Raw genomic sequence first — 22,486 nt, 5'->3', positions numbered from 1 at the left:
ACACACATCCACATCATGAAGCTGTTTTAACCTCCATAACCTGGACCTCTGTGTTTTCTACATGGTATTAGAGCCATGGCCATCATTTTTTTTTCAATGTGAGGTCTGTGATTTTCTTAGCCATCAACTCTACGTTTTTCTCTTAAAGTGCAGAGCCACCATCACCTTCCACTGCTCACCAGTTACCCACAGCCCATGCCCTATGAACCATCACTCCAGCTACTAGTAGCGGCAGCATTCAGTGGATCTTTAACCCTGGCGTTCTTCTGAAATGCCACTAATCTCTGGGAGCTCCACCTTTGAGGGCAGAGACAGTAGCACAAGTTTCAATTGTGCCACCATACATGGCAGCTCAGCCTATTTGTTGTGGCTTCTCCGCCCATTTGTGTGTGGTACTCTCCCCGCGATGTGGCCGCTCTTCGAATCTATGGGCACTAGACCCGCTGTCCACGGACACCGTCACCTCTTCAACATTAAGTCCACGTTATAAACTTCATATGTGTATACATATGTGTATACACATATGTGTACACATATGTGTACACACACACACATATATATGTATGTATACACACACACATATATATATGTGTGTGTGGGTGTATACACACACAAACACACACACACACACACACACACACATATATGTGTGTGTGTGTGTGAATGTGTATATATATATGTGTGTGTATATATATGTATATATACATATATATACATATAATGTTTCTTTCTCTCTCTCTCTTTCTATATATGTGTGTGTGTGTGTGTGTGTGTGTGTGTACACATATGTGTATGTATACACACATGTGTATATAAATATATATACATATATATGTATACATAGATACATATGTATGTATGTATATGCGTGTGTGTGTGTGTGTGTATATTGTAACAAAGGGGATTTTAGGATGCACATGCATATAGGGGATATACCTAGGCACATGGGGCTTAGAGGCATTTACACATGTGGATTGTAACAAAGGGGATTTTAGGATGCACATGCATATAGGGGATAGACCTAGGCACATGGGGCTTAGAGGCATTTACACATGTGGTGTTAGAGGCCTGTGGGCCTTGGGACTATAAAAGGAACTAGCCTTAGGACTATTTTACCTTATGACCTTTTGATACCTTTTGACTGTCATTTGACATATGATATATTTGACCTTACAATCAGATCCCTTCATTACATTAGTAGCAGAGCTTTACTTTGAGCTTGGTAGCTTTTTAGCTTTGATTTTGGTGGCGATTAAGACGTAATCATTTTCAGATTAGATTTTACACAATTTTTCAAGATTGCTTTTATCTTGATTTGTGTGGTTTAGCATTAAGATTAGTGTTAATCATTTTTAAATCTATACTAATCACCATTTTTTAGAAATCTTGGTGCACAGTTTCTTGTTTAATGACTTCTGTGATCAAATCTTTTCATAAATCCTAGTTTTCTTCAACATTTACCTAGTTTCTTTCTTGGCAATTTGTAAGATACTAGTGATTCTTGTGCAAAGCTTGGTGCAGAGTTTATCAAGAAAGCATGCATATCAGTTGTTAACCACATATGGTTAACATATTCTTATGATAACTATGTCCACACACTTATGTAATGGGTGCCTGCACTATATTATAAATCCCATCATTTGATGAGGTAAACGCCCTAAAGATGTTTCCAAGTCTTTAGCTTCAAAGGACAAACAAGAGGATCTCGATCAGTTGGCCAAACCATAAAGAAAAGCCTTGTAACTATATTTTTGGCACCTCGGATCACTTATTCCTGGGTGGCCTAGCGAAAAAAGGCTTGAAACTATAAACTTGCCAATTTCTCTTGTTTGTAATAGATTCTCCCATTTATGCAATAGAAGTGGAGTGTTTTCTCTCCCTCTCTATTGCAACTCTAATCTAGCATATGTGGTGTGCTTAGGGATAGGGTTTGGGTGTGATTAGTAGTAATCACTCGTTCTCTCTTGCTTCCCCCTTGCTTCTCCTCTTTCTCTTGCTAAGTGATTAGGCTATCACCATGATCGTCTTCCGCGGAGATCCCACATGATCTTCGCGAGAGAGGTTGCACCACCCGTAGGATTAGCAACCGCATCGGTGTGACAACAAGTGTGGGGGGATCGCGGTGACGAGCGGCTACTGTGGAGGAGCTCTTAAGCTTAGTTGTTCGAGCTTGGCAGATCGGCAACTTCCTATGACACATTAGGGTGAGCTTAACATCTTTGGCGCCACTGCTAGGGAGTGTCAATCCGCTTCTTGTCGAAGCCTTGTTCAAATCCGACGGAGTCTCCATTGCTCGGTGCCAAGTAAGTAACTATGGCATTCGATTTTTGGTTTGTTTGATTTGTTTTGTTGTTTTGGTTTTGATTTTGTACATAGCTTATGCTTGGGAGTAGGATTAGTAAGTGTCTAAGCAAAAAAAACAAGAGATTTGAGTGATTAGAGAGCTCAAAAAAGAGGGTTTTTGCTTAAACATAGATCATTTTTTGGCTAATTTTTAGCTTTCAATCATGTTTTTTTGTTAGATTTGTGTACATAGGTAGCTTAGGAATGTAAGACAGAACCCTAATCGACCGAAAAACCTAAAAAATCACAAATAATCTCTTAATTTTTACTAATTTTTATTAATCTATTGGTTAGTGTGATTAGTAAGCTTAAAGAGAGCTAAAAACAAAAAAATTGAGCTTAGTTGCTTGTAATTGGATGACTGTAGTGGCATTAGTGTTCTTAGCACTTGTCTTAACCTAAATCCATGCCTAGACCACTCTCATTAGGTCACAATTAGTTAGAATTAGTACTAATTATGTCTCATTTGCTTAATTTTTTCTCTTTTGAGTGGGTTAATTAGAGACATAATTAGAAGGATTAATTGGGAATGATCACATCATTGGATTAGCCTTAACATTGCTAATCCACCTATCAGATTCTCATCTCAAAATTGCTCACCATTAGGGAGTGATTAGAGAGCAAAAAAGAGAGTTAAAAGATGATTAACATTGCCATTAGAAAAGATTAATTTTTAGTTAAGTTAGAGTGTCTCTAGATTAGTTGAAAACCACTAATTTAGAGTTAACCTCTAACTTTAGCCTCTTTCCATCTACTTGTTATTAATGAGAGAATCTTAGTTGTCCCTCACTCAAAAATTCAAATCTCCACCCAACCAAATTCAAAATCGCGAGGCACATAGATGTACAGATGTAATCTAAAAAAAAATTCTTTTTCTTAAAAAGAACTTAAGCCACGGCTATTCACTCATAAGCGTACGGGTGTACGTAAAAAAAAAGAAATTCGAGAAAAAAAACTTAAGCCACGACCGTTCACACCTAAGCCACGATCGTTCACTCCTAAAGCCGCGGTCGCTCACTCGTAAGCATACTGGCATATGCTCCCCAAAAAAAAAATTTAAGCCACGGCTATTCACTCCTAAAGCCATGGCCGTTCGCTCCTAGGGAAAAAAATTTACAAAAAAAACTTAAGTCACCCGCAATTCACATCTTAGCCATGACCGTTCACTCCTAAAGCCATAGCCATTCACTCATAAGCGTATGGATGTTCGCTTCTAAAAAAAACAATTATGTAAAAAAAACTTTAAATTTTTTAATGTTTCAAATCCGTAGAAGTGCTTAAGGTCTACCTCCCTGACTCACTAGGGTGGTTTTTACACACATGAAACACCTAAAAAGACCTTTTTTCACCATAAGGGTACGTGTAAGGATAAAGAGGACAAAAACTTCTATTCTTGATCCGCGGGGGCATCATTGAAGCTTTTCTAAGCCTCAATGGACACGATGGACACCTTTTGGTCATGGTTACAATCCTAAGTGTTCCCATTCCATTCGGCGGCACCCTTGGCCATTGTACATTCACATGTGGATCTTTGGGTTGATGGGTATTTATATCCTAATGATCCTTCTTCAAATTTCTCTCCACCTTTCACAGACCTATCCTCATTCATTCATTTTGTTGGAGAAGGTGAGAATGGGCTCCTTGGATATTGCAAATGCTCAAGTATATGTGATGCATGGAAGGTTCAATTTCTAAACTCACAAATTCATAGCTTGCAAGTCACTTTGAGTAGTGTGCATGCAACAAGCTCTCGAAATTACACAAAATAATATTTTACAGCTACAGAGAGAGGGCAAAGAGAAAGAGGACCACATCCTCAAGTTATAGGATACAATCTCGTATATGAAGAGCACACCCATGGGAGCTAGAGAGCGAAAGAGGACAATGAACAACCGTTTCAGACACTTGCAATTAGTGGTGGTGCTCTCAAGCGAACAATTTATGCAGCAAGGTTTGTTTGATTTTTGGTTATAAGTTATTCTTATTAGAGTGTATCTATTGTTTGATTTTTCTCATTAACTGTCAATTCATTATATAATATTGCTGCTATAAGTAATCTTTGTTAATTCGTTATTACAGGACCTTTCTTAAAGATGCGTGTGGTGATAATGGTCCCCAAGATATTGAAGATATGTTATGTAACTGCATGAGAAAACATGACATTCTTTCCATAGTTCGAGATCCACGTTACAAGGTACGACAGATACTTGCAAATGAGAAAGGGGGTTCGTTAGTAAAAAATTTTAAAAAATCAAATTTGATAAAATCCTTGAAACCCCCTTCATTTCGTGAACTGCACCCTACTAGTTCACGACGTGAAAGGGAGTCCGTCAATAAAAAAATAAAATAAAAATAAAAACAAATTTCATAAAATCCGTAAAGCCCACTTCACACCGTGAAGAACTGCAGCCCGCTAGTTCACGAAGTGAAATGGGGTCCCGTCAGTAAGAAAATAATAAAATTAATAATCAAATTTCATAAAATTCGTGAAGCCGGGCTTCACACCGTGAACTGCACCCTGCTAGTTCACGACGTGAAGAGGGTCCGTCAATTTTTTTAAAATAAATTAAATTAAATTTGATAAAATCCATGAAGCGGGTTGCACCGCGAACTGCACCCTGCTAGTTCACAACGTGAAATGGGGTCCATCGACCAAAAAAAAATCAAATTTGATAAAATCTGTGAAGCGAGCTTCACGCCGTGAACTACACCCTTCTAGTTCAGGATGTGAAAGGGGATCTATCTTGAGAAAAATAAAATTAAAAAAAATCAAAGTTGATAAAATCTGTGAAGCCTACGTGCTTCATGCTGTGACTTGCACCCTGCTAGTCCACGACATGAAAAGGGGTCCGTCAGCCCAAAAAAGAATTTTTGATCCGTGAAGCCCACTTCACATCGTGATCTGTATCCTGCTAGTTGACGACTTGAAAGAGGATCCACGGGTCGGTTAAAAAAAAATCAAATTTGATAAAATCCATGAAGTCGGCTTCAGGTCGTGAATTGCACCCTGCTAGTATACGATGTGAAAGGGGATCCGTCGATTTTTTTTAGAAATTAAATTAAATTTAATAAAATCCATGAAGCAGGTTTCACGCGCTGCAAACTGCACTCTGCTAGTTCAGGACGTGAAAGGGGGTCTATCAGCCAAAAAAACATAAATTTGATAAAATCCGTGAAGCGGGCTTTGCCATGAACTGCACCCTACTAGTTCACGAAGTGAAAGGGTCTGTCGATTTTTTTTTCAAATTAAAATTTGTGAAGCCCACTTCACGCCGTGAACTGCACCCTGCTAGTTCACGACGTGAAAGGGGGTCCATCTGCCACAAAAAACAAACTCTGAAAAACATGTCTATTTGGATACTCGTATCTCTAATGAAATCCAGACGATCCAAAGAACTACCACCATTATCTTACATCAAGAAGTCAGATACACCAAAGGGTTAGACATTCAAGATATAAAGCAATGGTGTCCAAATCCATAATTTGGACGAGCGCTCGTAATGGTGTGACGGAGTATTTATGGCAACTCCCGCTTCAAGAGCATGTGGTAGCATGTAGGATGAAGTCCCAAGTGATGTACTTCATGGCTATATTATGAGAGTAATTGTAATATCATCAGGCCTCCTATGAGCATCATTGTAATATCATCAGGCCTCCTATGAGCATAAAGTTCTCGGCTGGCCAGAGTTTAAGTGAGTGTGAACACTTATGGCCATGTATATAAGTGAATTTCTCTCATAATATAATAGACTCTCCCATTATGCAATTGAGTCTTGCTAATCCCCTTACTAATCTCCCTTCCTAATTCATGCTAGTGAGTGTGTGTAGTAAAGTGAGGTGAGAGGAGGGACGAGTACCCGTAGTGCAACGCGGCGGTGTGACAACACTCACGGGAGGCGTGGTGGAATTGCTTCTCAAGGAGTTGTAGAGCTTGGAGACCTCAAGGGTTATGAGCTCCGCCTTTGGAAAGATCTTCACGATAGTTGTCATTCACCAAGTAATCTCTTGTTGGATGCGTTTCAAGAGGGGTTAGGGTGAGCCATAATAGTATAAGGAATCCTAAAATTAGGGTTTTTTTGAAAATTTTAAATTTTAAATTTTTTAATCAAAAAAGGTCCCTCAATCACACAGATAACTCCCAAAAGTACCTTTTCAAAGTCATTTTTAGCTATAACTACCTCATTTTAATCCCACATCTTTTTCCATCTCCTAATCCTTTTAAAAAATGTATGACTTGTGTCTTTTTATAAAAAAGTGACTCCCTTATCATAACTAACCTCAAAAAGTAAATTTATATTACTATTTTTAGCCTGCAACTCCCTTATTTTATTTCCATAATATATATCAACTTTCATCTTACTCTAATCCTTCTTTCATTGGCTGACCTTAGCCTAAACCATGCCTCCTTTAGAAGATATTACTAATATAAGAAAACGTAAGATAGATCTTCATATTCATGTAGAAGAGGAATATGCATAAATCAAGCGTCCTTACATAAGACAACCATTCGATAATGCATCCACTTCTTTACTTAGGGCTCAGGGAAAGAAACATGTAGACATATGGGTTGATGGTGCGCTCTATCCACGTGACCCATTAACTTGAGATAACCCACCATTTACTGATTTGACTAGTTTAGTACGTCACATTGGTGATGGAGAAAATGGGCTTCTTAGATCCAATGTAAACATCTAACAGTCTGTGGGGCAGGACTTACATGCAACATATATACACATCAAATTTGCATCTTCAATCAAATATTAAAGAATTAATAAACCAAGTGTAAAATTTAGAGAATAAAAATTAAAAAAGGGAGATACAAATCAAGAAACAACAGAAAGAATTGAATATTCTTAGAGCCAAATTATATCATTTGAAGAAAACCCTAGTTGGTGCAAGGGAATGCCAAAGAGAGCTATCATAAATTGATAGGCTTGCAATAGGGGGTAGTGTTAGGAAAAGGTGAATCATGGCAATAAGGTGAATAATTGAGTGTTGAATAATTTACATAAGAGTTCTACAACTAACACTTTTCTTCAACGTTTACATTTCAAGAACTTTTTGATTGATTCATTAGGGGAACACACAAACTTACACCCAGAGTGTTTTGAAAGCTTACATTAGGAAGCAAGACATGTTGGCTATTGTACGTGATCCCAATTACAAGGGATTTCGTGACGTTTTCACGAAAGAAGTTATGAAGGAAATTGAGGGAATTTTGAGTGCAAATGATATTCAAAGTGCTTATAATGAAGCAAGTATAAGTCGCAAGGGCTATGAGTGCATCCATGCCATCACAAAGGAGGCTCTTCACAAGCGAGGGATCAAAAGCCACTTTCTTCCACCTCCATACAAAACTACATTGGCAAAGAAGACAAACAATGCACATGTAAGATCACTTATTGGTGAGTATTTTCATGTAGAGGGAGCAAAAGTATTGAAGGACAAATCAAAGGGTGATATCAAAGTAGATTATGATGCCTTCAACAACAACATTTTTGTGGATTTAAAGAGACTTCAACAAGCAATGATCAAATTTTATAAAGTCTCTCATGAAGGTTAGTATGATCTGAACTTTCTTATTCATTTGGTGAAAAATCAAATAACATGTATATCTAATCATGTGTTGTTTCATGTGATTGTAGAGTCTATGGGAATAGTCTCTTTCATGTGATTGTAGAGTCTATGGGAGTAGTCTCTTTCATATTGAAGAGTCTATGGGAGTAGTCTCTTTCATGTGATTGTAGAGTCTATGGGAGTAGTCTCTTTCATATTGAAGCTAGATGAGTGCCAAATTTTAAAGGGCACAAATTGGAAAGAATGGGACTTGCACTCATAAATGAGCCAATGGCACATGTAAAGGACAAGGACAAAGGGCCTTCTTTCAGTGTTCAATCTGAAAAATATAATTGGTGGTGGTTAGGAGCTTTTGAGGTGCCAAAGAAGAACCATGAAATGCTAGATTGGATGCTTCAAAGATGTCCTTGGATTGTTGAAGTCATCAAGAAACAAATAAATGGTGAACAACTGAAGTTCCAAGTATGGGTATTTTTGTAGTGGATTGGCATTTAGGAGGAGATTTGAAAACAATCAAATGTATACTTGGTTGTGACACAAGTGCTACCGCTTTACTTCCTTACCCTCTATGCATGAAGAAATCAAAGAAAAAGTGCAATAAGGAATATGAATTGCGACGGATTGATGGAGTCATGTCATGCAACTTGGAAGCACCGCTAGATAGGGATGCCAAGGATCCTACATGGAATCCCAATATTTTATTCCCATGTGAAAAAATTCACTTTTGCACATTCGATGCTATAATGAGAATATTTGATAAGTTGCTCAAATTGCACATTGACTTTGCATTCACGTTATGAAGCCGGCCGCTCGATCCACGGAAGCCATTTCCAAAGTGAAGGATCTACTCAACTCTCTAGGGGTGCATGGAGGCAATGTCAAAATAGTGAAAGATGCAAAGATGTCTGGAGATAATCACGTTGTGGCACAAGTATCAATGAGTGGAGCAAACGCTCGGCAATTTTTACACATGTCAAGGAAAAGCTCCAAAGCAAGATGGGAGTTGTGGAAAGAGTTATGCAAGTGTACTACTGACTGTGACAAGGATGCAAGTCTACATAATAAGCATGCAAAAGTTTGGGCTTGTTTTGACAAGATGGTGTCAATCATGCTTCTGCACAATGAAGTATATTCAAGACAATAGTCATCGAGTTTACTCAAATTGGGGAGAAACATCAATCACCCATTACCTGGTACATTTTTGTTATCAAATTGTTACAATCTATATGTATTTATAATCACTCATGCAATTGCTTGTTTCCAGCATATTGTTCATGCTCATGGATCATACTACTTGGAAAATTATGGTTCCCTCAACATGTGGAGCACCCAAGGGATAGAAAAATCACATTATAGGGCAAAGAGAATCTATTTCGAGAATGCTCGTCATGGTGGAGGGGTGACACAAACAAATTACCTCATTGAAATGTTTGATTGGTTTTTTCGATACACATTAAGTAGAAGCTTATTGAAGGAGAAAGCAAAGGCATCTCAAATTGTAAAAGCAATCCAACTCCACATGAAGGAGACCAATAAGGCTAGATGGAACCAAAGTAGTGAGCCAACACGCCATGCTACATGGCATGCTACAATGGTTAGAAAGGATAAATTTTGGGTGAAACAGCATTAAATTGTAATGGATATTATTATTTTTTTGGTTTCACACCAAATTGTCATTTTTTTTAAATTTGACCTAATATTCAAGTGCCTATAAAAAGGTTCTGTGCCCTCATTTTTGTCATTTCACTTTCTCTCTCCTCACTTTCTAACCCATGGCTCGAACTAAGAATACTGCACGACATAAAGTGCCTCCACATCCTGCCAATGTTGCTACTAGTACTAGAAAGCGTCCTTGTGATCCCTATAGCACAGAATCCAAGTAATAGTGAGCAAGAGCGAAAGCAAGGTCCTCCACCATGGGAAGGACTAAATACTCCACCTCCACAAGGGCAACGTGCTAGGAAGACGCTCCCTGCCAATATGGGTCCCCTTCTAACACAAGAAGAAGTCCAATAAGCAGCAGGAGAACAAGGAGGCTCTATAAGTGAGGGGAGCGTGCCTCGTGTTTTATATTTACAAGCACCTCCATCATCCTCCAAGGCCTCAGAACCCAAATGTGCCTCCATGTGCACCAAAAAGGAGAAAATATGGAGTCAAGGCACTCCAAGAGATATGCAGATTTTAAAAAATCTATGGATCTCCTTATTCCCAAGGCACCTTTCACACATCTTGTAACAGAAATCCTATATAGTTACTCTCAAGAATATCTTGTGCAAAGCCTTGCCTTGGGAGCTTTACAAAGAAGCTGCATAAGATTTTTTGGTGAACTTTTTTTAGGGTGAAAATCTATGTGCTATCCATGCCAAGAGGGTTACTATTATGTGATGAGGTATCTTAAATTAGCTAGACGTTTACATTGTCAAGACTTGTAATCAGCAATGGTACTATGTAAAAATTTATCTTTATCACAATAAAAAGCTCAAGTTTTTTTGTCTTGTCTCATTTTAAGCTGGTATTATCATGGATTTTTGTTTTGGGACACATTTTGAAATTGAAATATATTTTATTACTGTACCATGTGCAAAATTGAACTAGGTTGCACCAATTCTCTCACAACAAGTCATAAAACACATGAGTGTAATTTTTTGTAGATTTCTTTTGAGAGTTTACAAAAAACAAATTGATCAATTAAATTGTAAAATTGAATTTTGAATTTATAATAAAACTTTTAAAAAAATGATTAAATTTTTTTTCCTAAGAATCCGCAACATTTTTTTAAGCCCCTATGTGGGCCTTCCAAGCCCTCTCTCGTCTCGCAGGCCTCGGCAAGGCCTAGGGGAAGGGCAAGCCTGTCTGGCGACCTCGAGTTGCCTCGTGCTAGTCTGGGGCCATCCAGCCCCCCCGAGGCCTGGGGGAGGGCTTGGAAGGCCCATAGTGGCTTCAAAAAAGTATTTCGAATTGTTTAATTTTTTAAAGAATTGTTTAATTTTTTTTAAGAATTGATTTCCAAAATAATTGCTAAATTTCAATAAATTAGTACAAACTCAAGTACAAAATTGAACTCACGCCATTCAACTGTAAATTCAAAATCAATTACACAATTAAGAAACTCATTACATGTAAAATTCAACTACAAAAATTCAAATTGATCCCTGCGTAAATGACTTCAAAACAAGCATATTTTTATTTCCAAAAAAGGGGATTACATGAGAACCATTACAATTTACATCCCTAATTTTTTAAGTCTTTTGATTGCCTTCTCTTGAGGGAAAGAGTGCCTGCTGACACGATGGAATCCACAATACACTCTGCGAGTCTCTCTCTCCTACCCTTTCTATGATGGTTGTATTGGCAAGGACCTTAAGAGCATAGCCTCCTTGGAAGGTTGCAAAAATAGCTGACTTGCTGATGAGGACAATTTTCTCTACATTCTTGGAGATGCTAAAAGAACAACAATTTAGATAAGGCCTTGAGAGCAAAAAGTTAGAATCCTCCCATATGGCTAACAGCATTGTGGACAACCACAATGTCTTTAGTTGAAATACAGCCCATGTAATTGGCCAATGCTGAATTAGTTCCAAAGGGATCCCTTGTGCCACCCTTACGATGCGTCCAAGCATCCAACTCCATGACATGCTCCATACAAACCACATTTTAGTAATCAATCATGCCATAAATAGGAGTAAAAAACTAGGGATTATTAACTTACCGAGTGTAGTTCGTCAGATGCTATCACATCTAGCTGCTCAATGTTAATTGAGGACTTGTTGTCCTACAATTGTTGAGGAGGCGAATGCACCAAGCAGACTTGGGGCAAGCTAGCTTGTACTTCTTTAAATTCCTCCTCGGGCACCTGATCCTGCTCAGCCTCTTGTATTTGCCCTTGAACAAATTGGACACTCTCTAATACCGTACCATCAATTGGTACAAGTTGCTCTGTCATGTATTGAGAGGTTTTTTTATCAAGTGGACAATCTAGCCCGATGGCAAGGAGAGACAAGCACTCATCTTGCTTTAGTTTAAACATTTTCTCTAAGTCCTATAAGAAGAGAAACTCCTCTCCATCTACCACTATGGAGCTAAGCGTACTTAGTGCTAACTCGAGAATATCTGGTGTTGCCCCTATCTCATCGGCCTCATCTTCCACGAGTGTATCTACAACCACCATTGCTCCCTCCGATATGATGACCCTTCTCCACTAGTTGGTGAGGTTATACCTTCCACTTTTTGTGCCTCTTCATGTTCTTGAAGAAGAACCAAGGCCAGAGCTTGGTCTGCCACTTGATCAAGGAGCTCGGGCTTTGGATCTACCTCCTTGCCCTTAACTAAATTGGCCAAGGTAACATCACCGACCTCAACCTCATCATCGGAATCTTGTTCATTAAACATGAGAATGAATGTTGAGATCCATGACAAAAAGTTGGTGCCAATGTTTCCCTTACCAAGGGCAACCACTTCCTCAATGGAAAGTACCGTGAAGTGCCCATCTTGTTGCACGGCTTGTTTGATACCTACGCATTCTCTTAGGATAGTTTGCATCCGTTCTGTTGATGTAGCGTAGAAGCTCGCAAGGGACCCAGAGATTGTTACTGTTAGGGATGATCACATCAAAGGGCTTCACGTAACAATCCATACACTCCAAGGTCTCCTTGTAGTCCTGCTCGACAAGGATGATAGTTTCTTCGAAGTCAATCGTGCGAGAGAATATGTGAAATAGCTCTTGTTGGCCTGCCCACTCAGTCCTCTCTAGGAATGCAAGAAATTTCTCATATAGCATTCAGAATGTGATGAGAGTGCAAGCAAAGCTCTAGGGAATGTATGCTAGTAAAATGTGTGTAAGTGCTAGTGATACAAATGACAAAAATGAGGGAGGTTCCCTATTTATAGAAAAAAATAGGGTTTGGAAGCGACAATTTCACACATAAAAAAGGGCCAACCACCCAAAATTAAACATAGTCATTTAAATTAAAATACTTAATCCAAGTAATACATTTAATCAAACGTATCCAAATAAGAATTTTGTACAAACTTATATAAATTAAACTTATTTTGATCAGTCAAGGTTGATCCAAGTAGTCTGTGCCATTCATTACATAGCAACCAAAAAAGGAAAAGTTGGATTACAACGAGAGAAAAAAATTTACAATGACATTATCCAATTACACTCCTAATTGCAATTCCACACCCTCGTCCGTCCAAGAATCATGAACCATGAAAGAGTTTCCATACGTCTCCCAATCTACACAAACACATATGAATAAATATCCTCAGAGCATGAATGGTTAAGAAAAATCAACTCAAAAATTAATGAGAAAAAAGCTAATACCTTTTGACGTTCTATCTTGAAGCTTGCATCTTATACTTTCTCAAATCCCATGATTAGTAGGTGTTCTTGAACATCTGCTAAGCTCCATTCTTTTGCTAGCGTTAACAAGGTCAATGGTGCCATTGAGTAGTTTGACCGATAGTTCTATGGATGAATCAACACCCTCACATGATTGCAATGGTATCCACTCCCCCTTTTTCTTCATCCATCGCTCGTAAAAGAATCGGATGTATAAATTTGAGCGTGCTTTCAAATATCGAAGTGTGATACTTGAAATCACAACTTTGCAAGAATATGCATCTCCCTATGCATCCTTCCACTAGATCCCATGCATTAATGAACTGATTGTAATTTCTTGCAAATGAACATTGTTGGAGTGGCTTGTGGTAGCAGCTTACAAAACACGTGCACAAAAAGATAAATGGCCAATTAAGACCTACTAATCGAGAGGCCTTTGTAAAACTTAAAGAGAATTGGATATCACTAATCATTTTTTGTTTGAAGGCATCAATACTCCATTTGTTTGGGATTGGTCAGATTAGTTTTTCCTTGCTCTATCCAATGATGTGCTCAATTGTGTGAATTAAGGAGGGATTAGTGGTTAATTAGAGTCCTTAATTAGTGTAAAAGAGGGAAAGATTATTGAAAGGATTAATCTTAGGATAATCCTTAATCACTTTTTTACATAACTCATTAAGGCTAATGAGCATTCAATGATGAGAAGATGCTCATGAGTTATTAATTTGTCCATTTTGGGAGTCATTTATGAAGGGTGTAAGGAGTGTCATTAAAAGGTTGACTTTTTTTATTCCACACCCCCTTTTTGGGAAAATGCCCATATCCCTTTCATTTTAAATTCAAAAAATATTCCCCCCCAAAAAGAGAAATTCATATTTCCCACTAGACTCCAAAAAAAAAATCAAAATTTAATTTCCCCGCGTGTGAAGTCCGATTCACGTGTGAAAACTGTTTCACGGATGAAACACTAGTTTCAGGCGGCAAAAAAAATCAAAATCAAAATTTAATTTCCGCATGAAGTCCACCGATTCATGCGTGAAATCCATTTCACAGCATGAAACACTAGTTTCACGCGACAAAAAAAAATCAAAATTTAATTTCCAAGTGAAGTCCGATTCACACGTGAAAACCGTTTCACGGCATGAAACACTAGTTTCAAACGGTAAAAAATTAAAATTAAAATTTAATTTCCACGTGAAGTTTGGTTCACATGCGTGACGGCGTGAAACATCAAAGTTCACACGGCCAAAAAAAATGAAATTTAATTTTCACGTGAAGTTTGGTTCACATGCGTGGCATGAAACATCAAAGTTCACACGGCCACAAAAAATGAAATTTAATTTTCGCGTGAAAATCGTTTCACGGCGTGACTAGTTCACGTAGTAACACACAAAAAAAAACTCTGGAAAACACCCCTGTATGGAGGCCCGTATCTCCTAAACCATATATTCGATATGAAGGGCTCTATTGCTCATCAGAAAGCTGACATCGAGCTTTTCGACTTTGGACTTGGTCGTCCGAAGTCAAAATCGACCATTTTGGCCTCCGACCAACAGGAGCCTCAAAATTTGACCCAAAAATCGAGGCAAAAAATAGCCCAAAAACCATGAAAAATCACAAAAAACAGTGCAAAAACGACGACGAACGAGCCATATTCGGGCTACTTTTTGAGAGTCTAGACGACAAAATCATAGACGACTCAAGGAAACAAAGTTGTAGTACTCCAAAAATACTACAACTCCCTCATACAGAGTTTTTCAAAATTCCTTTTGGAACACCCTTAAAAACGTGCTGCGAAACAGAAATAATTCTCGAGAAAATTTCTCATCTTGAGACAGTGATGAAAAATAGGTTTTAGGACCTCCTCTTCCATCTAGGAAGTTCCTAGCATACGCTTTTTTTGGAAAAATATCCAGAGATTCACGTACATATAGTGCCTAAGCTAATTAGGGCAAACGGACACCCGTTTGATCCAACAAAGAGTACACCAAGCCTCTTGAGGCTGTAATGGGCTGTGGGAAAGTATCAAAAAAAAACTGTGATTACTCATTAAGGAGAATTTAGGCACTCAAACATGGCCACCATAGAGGGATTACCAGGGATTACACAGGCACTAAACCCAATGGCTATCTTCGAGCCATTGAAATCTATGCCAAAAATTCACCTCCCAATGCCATTCGCCACGCCTATAACCAGCGTGTCATCGGGTTTTACAACCCCTATGACTTCGATCCCATTGGGCTTTGGTCCCTTGCCTAACATTCCCGGTAAGTCCTATAAGTACCAACCCTTTCCTGGATACCCACACCTTGGACATACTAAAAAGTATAGGAAGGCAGGTGGCCCAAGGACTCAGTGAGTCTCTTCCAACAAGAGCACTCACATACGGCCTTAGTGACTCATACAGAAATACGGCCGTATAAATTTTCAAAATTATGGGCATATATGATGGAACAACAGACCCTGTTCAATTCATTCAAATGTTTGAACAGAGATGTGAAGCCTTTGGAAACCCCAAGTGCCCCACTAAGGTACATGCATTGAACTTATGCTTAGAGGGAAAAGCTACTCAATGGTTCATCACATTGATGCCGGCAATTAAGACCAACTTCAAAACCTTGAAATCAACCTTTATACATGGCTTTTCCTTCCAGACAAGGTGATCGATGGAGTGCAGTAACATAACTCTATTCAATTGAGCGTCGACCTAATGAATCCATTAGAGATTTTATTCTTCGGATAAAACTCTTGGACTCACGTTGTGAGTCATGGAAAAAATTAAACAATGTTCAATTGAGGAGATGTTTCATGATGGGCTTGAAGAATAACAACTTACACAATCCATAAACATTCGATCAATGTTGTAAAGAAGCAACACGTTTAGATGACAACATGCTAGAAGATGATCATGCTATGAGATGTTCCTCATCTAAACCAAATGAAGCAATGGCAAAAGAAAGATCGATCTCGGAATTGACATTCCTAGAATTTTATGCAAGCTTGCTTAAAACCTTACAGCAAACATCCCTAAGAATGAAAACCTTCAAAACCAGACATCCTTAATTCCTCTAAATAGTGACAAGCGAAATGCCTTGTGTCAAATGCAATGAAAACCTTCAAAACCAGACATCCTTAATTCCTCTAAATAGTGACAAGCGAACATGTACTTCTATACTGCATATATTGTAAAACCTTTGACCATGATACTAAAAAGTGTCCCGCTTCATCCACAATGGACTCAAAACCTCCATCTCCCGTGAACCAAATAGAAATAGTCCAAAGGGTAGAAACTGCTCAGGAAAGAGTTAATCGGACACTTCAGTGTTTTTATTGTCGTGGACCTCACAAGGTGGCAAACTGCACAGCTTGGAATACTTCCATGCCCATAGTTACTAACACCCGACCAATGTGTGTGAATGATGTGGCATTGATCACAGTTCCAAGATTTCCCAAGACGAGTTGCTTCAATGCAACTTGTCTCACAAAATACAACTCTTAACATCTTAAGCATACAAAATAGGCAACTGGCCACAGTGCCATTGAATGTGCTTACATGTTTACAAGCCAAGGCACGACAAATAGTCAAAAAGAACGCAAAAGACAATACCTCAACATGGGTAGAACATGCTTCAAAACAGAACCCAAAAGAAGGAGCAAAAACTTCTAGAGCCCATGAGGCATGCACTATTTTCTATAATGTCCCAAGACAACTTGCATTGCCCTCAACAACACTAAAAAGCAACAGATTCAAAGCCTAGAAGAGTATCACTTCCCCTTTCAAGAGGAACACATACTCTATGTAGAAGAGTCATTTTGAAACAGACTGTACGAACTATAGGCTTGAGAAAGCATGTGAGGAATTTGATAATTCCCTTACAAGATTAAAACAGTATCTCAAAACCTCATTCGGAGGAATGCTCTTCTCTCATGGGTGGTAAAGCCAGCATCACATCAACGCTTGCACCTTTAATGGCTCATCCTGAGTTATACAAGGACATAAATGAACTCCATAAAATAGGACTGTGAGGATTTGCAAGTTTCCAAATAGCCCTCATTAAGAATTGTCAGATAGCCAAGTGTGCCAGTGTATGTACTGGGTACTCTTGAAAAAGCTGAGACCCAAGCAGAGGATGAAAGTGAATGGGAATATGAAACAAACACAAGATCTAAAGCTGAAACAATAACCAAAACACCCATGGTTCCTTTGGAAGATTCTATCATGGTATGGTTGGATTTTCCTACAGGCAATGATGTTCAAAGGCACGTTGATTAGCCCTCGAGCAAGTCATAACATCATGACAATAGACACTTGGGTGTCATTGGGAAAACTAAACTCATCCCGACAAGCAATAGTCTTGCAAAAGGAACCAATGAACAAAATGTTGAAGTTCCAGGTTACTTTAGATACACTACTCAAATAATTGATGGCGATATGGACTTTACATTTCATGTTACCCTAGATTCCCTTAAGTATGATGTCATTTTTGGTGGACCTTGGATAAGTGAATCGTTGTATTCACTAGATGAATCCAAGCCAACAATCACCTTGAACACTCATGTAGGCAATGTACAATTGCTATTACACATGAGAAAGAAACCTTGCATGAGCTAGAACTTCCAACATATCTTACTGAAAAGATCCCTAGGATTTTGGTTGGATTGGAAATTTTAAATAAAATCACCACAGCTCAAGCACAGTTTTATCCACACACGAGAACACAATCTCATGACTCTCGAGCTATGGGATTTGTTAGGTCAACCAACACTCAAGGCACATCCTGAAAGGATTACCTTTACACACGACTTGAACATGCCATGTTTGGGGTACTTTGAACATATGTATATTGAAACTAACCCCCTCACTTGCAAGTTTTTTATGGTTGATTATGTGTTGGAAGCAGATTTGATCTTGGGGCAGTTTTATGTGGTTCCCATAGGTGAGACCAAAGAAGAAGTCATCCTTGGAGGGAGGTGGGTCAAGAACGCCACATGTACAATCAACTCAATTGACAACACATCTACCCTCGAGCTTCCCAAGGGCAAGGTAATGATGATCCTCTGGGATAGGGAGTCCATTGGATCCAATCCTATGCCAGCACCAATTGCTTCCACAAAGGGTACTCTATCACCCACAAACTCTAGTAAGTCTTCCACCGCCCCCAAATTACCACTAGAATTAAACCCACCAAGAATATGGATTGGACTCTCGACTAAGAATGGTCTACAATGGTGGAAAGCCCACATATATCCTATGGTCCACACCAATCTCATATTCTTGGAGATGTGGGACTCTTGCAAAACCCACACTCACACCTGAAAGCACTTACATTCAAATCTCACATGAAATGCGTCTAATGAGTGCTAGGTATTTCATTCCTAAAATATCCATGAAAATAACTAGTTGGAGTGCAAATTTCATGTCATAGATGCAAGAGCCCTCCAAGGCCAGATTATAATTGAAAAAGAGTGGATTGATGCCACTTACTGCAAAATCAATTAGCAAGAAGAAACGGCCAACCACCATGGAAGTAAATGGCAAAAAAGCTACAGTCATCTTGTGTCCATAAGAGGAAATCATACACACAGCCTCATCCTCAACTACCCTCCACATTCAAGTCCCATCCTCATCACTAGTAATCTCTCCTATTACCACACCCCATGTCTCACCAAAGTTGGTTGAAAGGGCATTGTTGACACCATCCCCAACATTGACAATCAAACCTCGTCGTTGATAATCACCCTTAACTCTACATCCTCGACCATCCAAACCGCAAGCATCCCAATCTCTTACCACTATCATGACAATCAATGGTAGCTACCCAAGAATCTTCTTGCAGCTCAATGATTCTACGATGGCTACACAAAACTCTAGATCCCAAAATGGCCATCTCAAAAACCCAAGAGAAAAAAGCAAACCAAGTCGGATAAAAACCAACCCTAAGCCAAATCTTTAACGTTGGCTCATCCCTGATTGCCTGCTAAGAGCATAAGGCTACTTTGAAGGCAACACTCACCTCTGGCTGCCAAGAATGCCACTTGTGCTCATCCACCACAACAACTCTCCAAGGAGCTACGACACAAGGCCCAATAGCCAAAAGTTAGGCAACCCCAAGGATAGTGAAGCCACCAATGATGGGTGCCTACCAACGTTCTCAAAGCTCAAGGCTTCCATGAAGGTAACACATAATTGTGGCTCCTAAAGCCCCAATCAAAAGCGTGTCCTTAGCGTTGACAACATACTCGTAGCTTAAAGCCTTGTCGACAAAAAACCAAGAAGGCTTATCAACCACACGAGCCCTCATCACGAGTCCTCATCACTCGGCAATGATGGGTGCATAAGCATCTCTTAGAAGACCAAAGCTTCAATGATGGAAACTCCATCATTTGGATCCCACAGAATCACCCTCAAAAGTTGGCCCAAACCACACAAGCCAAGCCAATACATGTCCAAGCGACACAGATGGTTTGGCAACCAACAAGAAAGCAAGTCCCCTCTTCATCAACCAAATCCCATGGACTTGCCCACACACAAAGCATGGGTACTCACAAGTCCACTCTTCATCAACCGAATCCCATGGATTTGCCCACACACAAAGTGTGGGCACTCACAAGTTCAATTTTCCCAGTCCTTTCAACCAAAAACATCGCATCCATGAAGCTCCACCCTGCCCCTCAACTTCTTCACCAAACCAAGTGCCACACATGTCAGAGCTTATACAGCCACTCAAAGAAAACCTCAAGGGTAAGCTCACAAATCTAGCCAAAGGGGCTAATCAATACAAAACCCTCTTTTGGGGTGATGACCAATAAACACACATAAGTCCTCACCCATGACAAGGACCCAAAAAAAACAAAAAAAAAGTCTCCAAGTGATTAGGCATGTCTAGGTGATTAGGACCATGGGCACACCTTTTGCCCTCGCCCATGCACAAAACCTACAATTCTCATTGGTCTATGTCATTTTTGTACACACCGCATAAAGATTCATTATCGATGGCCATCCAAGTACATCTCTGGCTGGGGGGACCATGGAGGGCACAAGCTTGGTCAATGGTATAGCCCATTGCTTGGATCTTCTTAATCACCCCCGCTTCACCCAAATAACTGTGCTTCATGCCTCATCAATCCTACCCACAACTTCTTCTTATGCTCAACACCTATGGATCCTCACCACCATCAACTACCACTCTCATCAACACATGATCCCAGTCCCATGATACAATGGTAGAAGAAGACAAACCACTAAAAGAGAAAGAGAGAACACGACCCCCAATAGATCAACACCCATGGGAGGCAAGATACCCATTAATGTGTCTTGACGAAGATGCTATAGCTACATGTACATTGCCATCAATATGCATCATCTCAGAGCGCAAGAAGTTTCCATGCGAGTTATCTCCTTGTCCCTCCGGAATTCCTCCCTAGCCACTTGCTTACTAACACCATTCTTTTACTAATTCAACACCACCACCTACCACTTGGATACTGTTCATTAAGTATTCTGTGCTAGTCTACTCCTTCAAGTTATCTGACTCCTCTCAAGAGGATGTTCAACCCCGCAAAGGAAACCAAGAAAAAGAGTACTAATGGGCACATACACGAAAGCAATATTCATAAGAGCCCATATGACTAGCCGGATACTTAATCACCATTACTCCACTAACTTCTTTCCATCTTACTACCCTCTCATTTCTAGAGATACCAGAGGACCAACCAAGTGTGACACTTCCCAACGTGCCTCGATAACTTCTTACTAATCACAACAAGGACGTGATCGAGTTTAGGAAGGGGAGTATGTTAGCCATATATGGTTAACACATATCTATGTGACAACTATGCCCGCACACTTATGTAATGGGCGCACCCGCACTATATTGAAATCATGTCATTTGATGAGGGAAATTCACTAAATATGCTCCCAAGTCTTGAGCTTCAAAGGACAGACAAGAGGATCATGGTTAGTTAGCCAAACCATAAAGAAAAACCTTGTATGTTTTGGGCGCCTCAGGTCACTTACTCTCGGGGTGACCTAGTGAGAAAAGGCTTGGAACTATAAAAGCCAATTTCTCTTGTTTGTAACTCATTCTCCCATTTATGCAATACAAGTGGAGTGTTCTTTCTCCCTCTCTCTTACAACTCTAATCTAGCATGTGGGGTGTGCTTATAGGATTAGGATTAGGATTTGGATGTGATTTGCTAATCACTCATTCTCTCATGTAATGAGTGATTAGTGCTAATCACTCATTCTCTCATGTAATGAGTGCTAATCACTCATTCTCTCTTGCTTCTTCTCTCCCTCTTGCTTGAGTGATTAGGCTATCACCGTGATTGTCTTCCATAGAGATCCCACGCGATCTTCTTGCAAGAGAGGTTTCACCACCTGTAGGATTAGGAACCACCTCGGTGTTGGTGGAGAATGCACAGGTAGAAGCATAAACAAGACAAGAGACAGAGTAGAGAGAGCTTGTGGTGGACGAGATCACCTTTTATATTAGCTTGAAGCTTTACAATGGCAATTGGCTACTAGCAAAAGAATGTTGAACTTGTGCAAGGGAATGGATGAGGAAGTGATAATGGGGGCACTCCTTATATAGTGACTTGGGAACTAGTCGGCTGCTCCATGATCAAATCAAGGAAAAATATATAAAATACCAAATAAATTGTACAACCCAAATACACTGAGATGCATAAATTCTAGCACCCCCTCTCTGCAGCTCATAGTGTGCAAGAGTCGGAAGAAGATAAGCCAATGAAGATGCAACCATGGATCCTCCAACACTATGAATACTAGAATCACCTCAGAGAGAGCATCCACCAACCTATTTTCAAAAAAAAAATGCCACCACGAACAGCAAGGAACTTTGCTTGGCCACAAATTCCCACACAAGTGTGCAATTAGCTCTAAGAATAGATGATGATCTGTTGGACACGCCACGCCCATAATCCCCAACAATAGACGGAAAACACATCATGTCCCAAAAGCCTTGAACAATGAACTTGGAACAAATCTAGTTCATAATCTCTGGTACACAAAAGATAACCATGTCCTGCCCAATGTCTAATGCTTGGAACTCCAAATCATGTTTCCCATGCACGAGTAAGTGGACTTGCAATCAGCCCCCTCTCCCGCCCACAAGCCTCCTTTGGCTGCAAGCACATGGGGAGGAACTACATGTTTACTAGAGAAGTACACCACCTAGGTTCTCCTAAGCCAGAAGCGCC

The sequence above is a fragment of the Cibotium barometz genome, chromosome 18, assembly GCF_041138505.1.
Source record: "Cibotium barometz isolate CiBa-2024 chromosome 18, ASM4113850v1, whole genome shotgun sequence".
Classification (NCBI taxonomy): Eukaryota; Viridiplantae; Streptophyta; class Polypodiopsida; order Cyatheales; family Cibotiaceae; genus Cibotium; species Cibotium barometz.
This window is presented reverse-complemented; position numbering follows the sequence as displayed.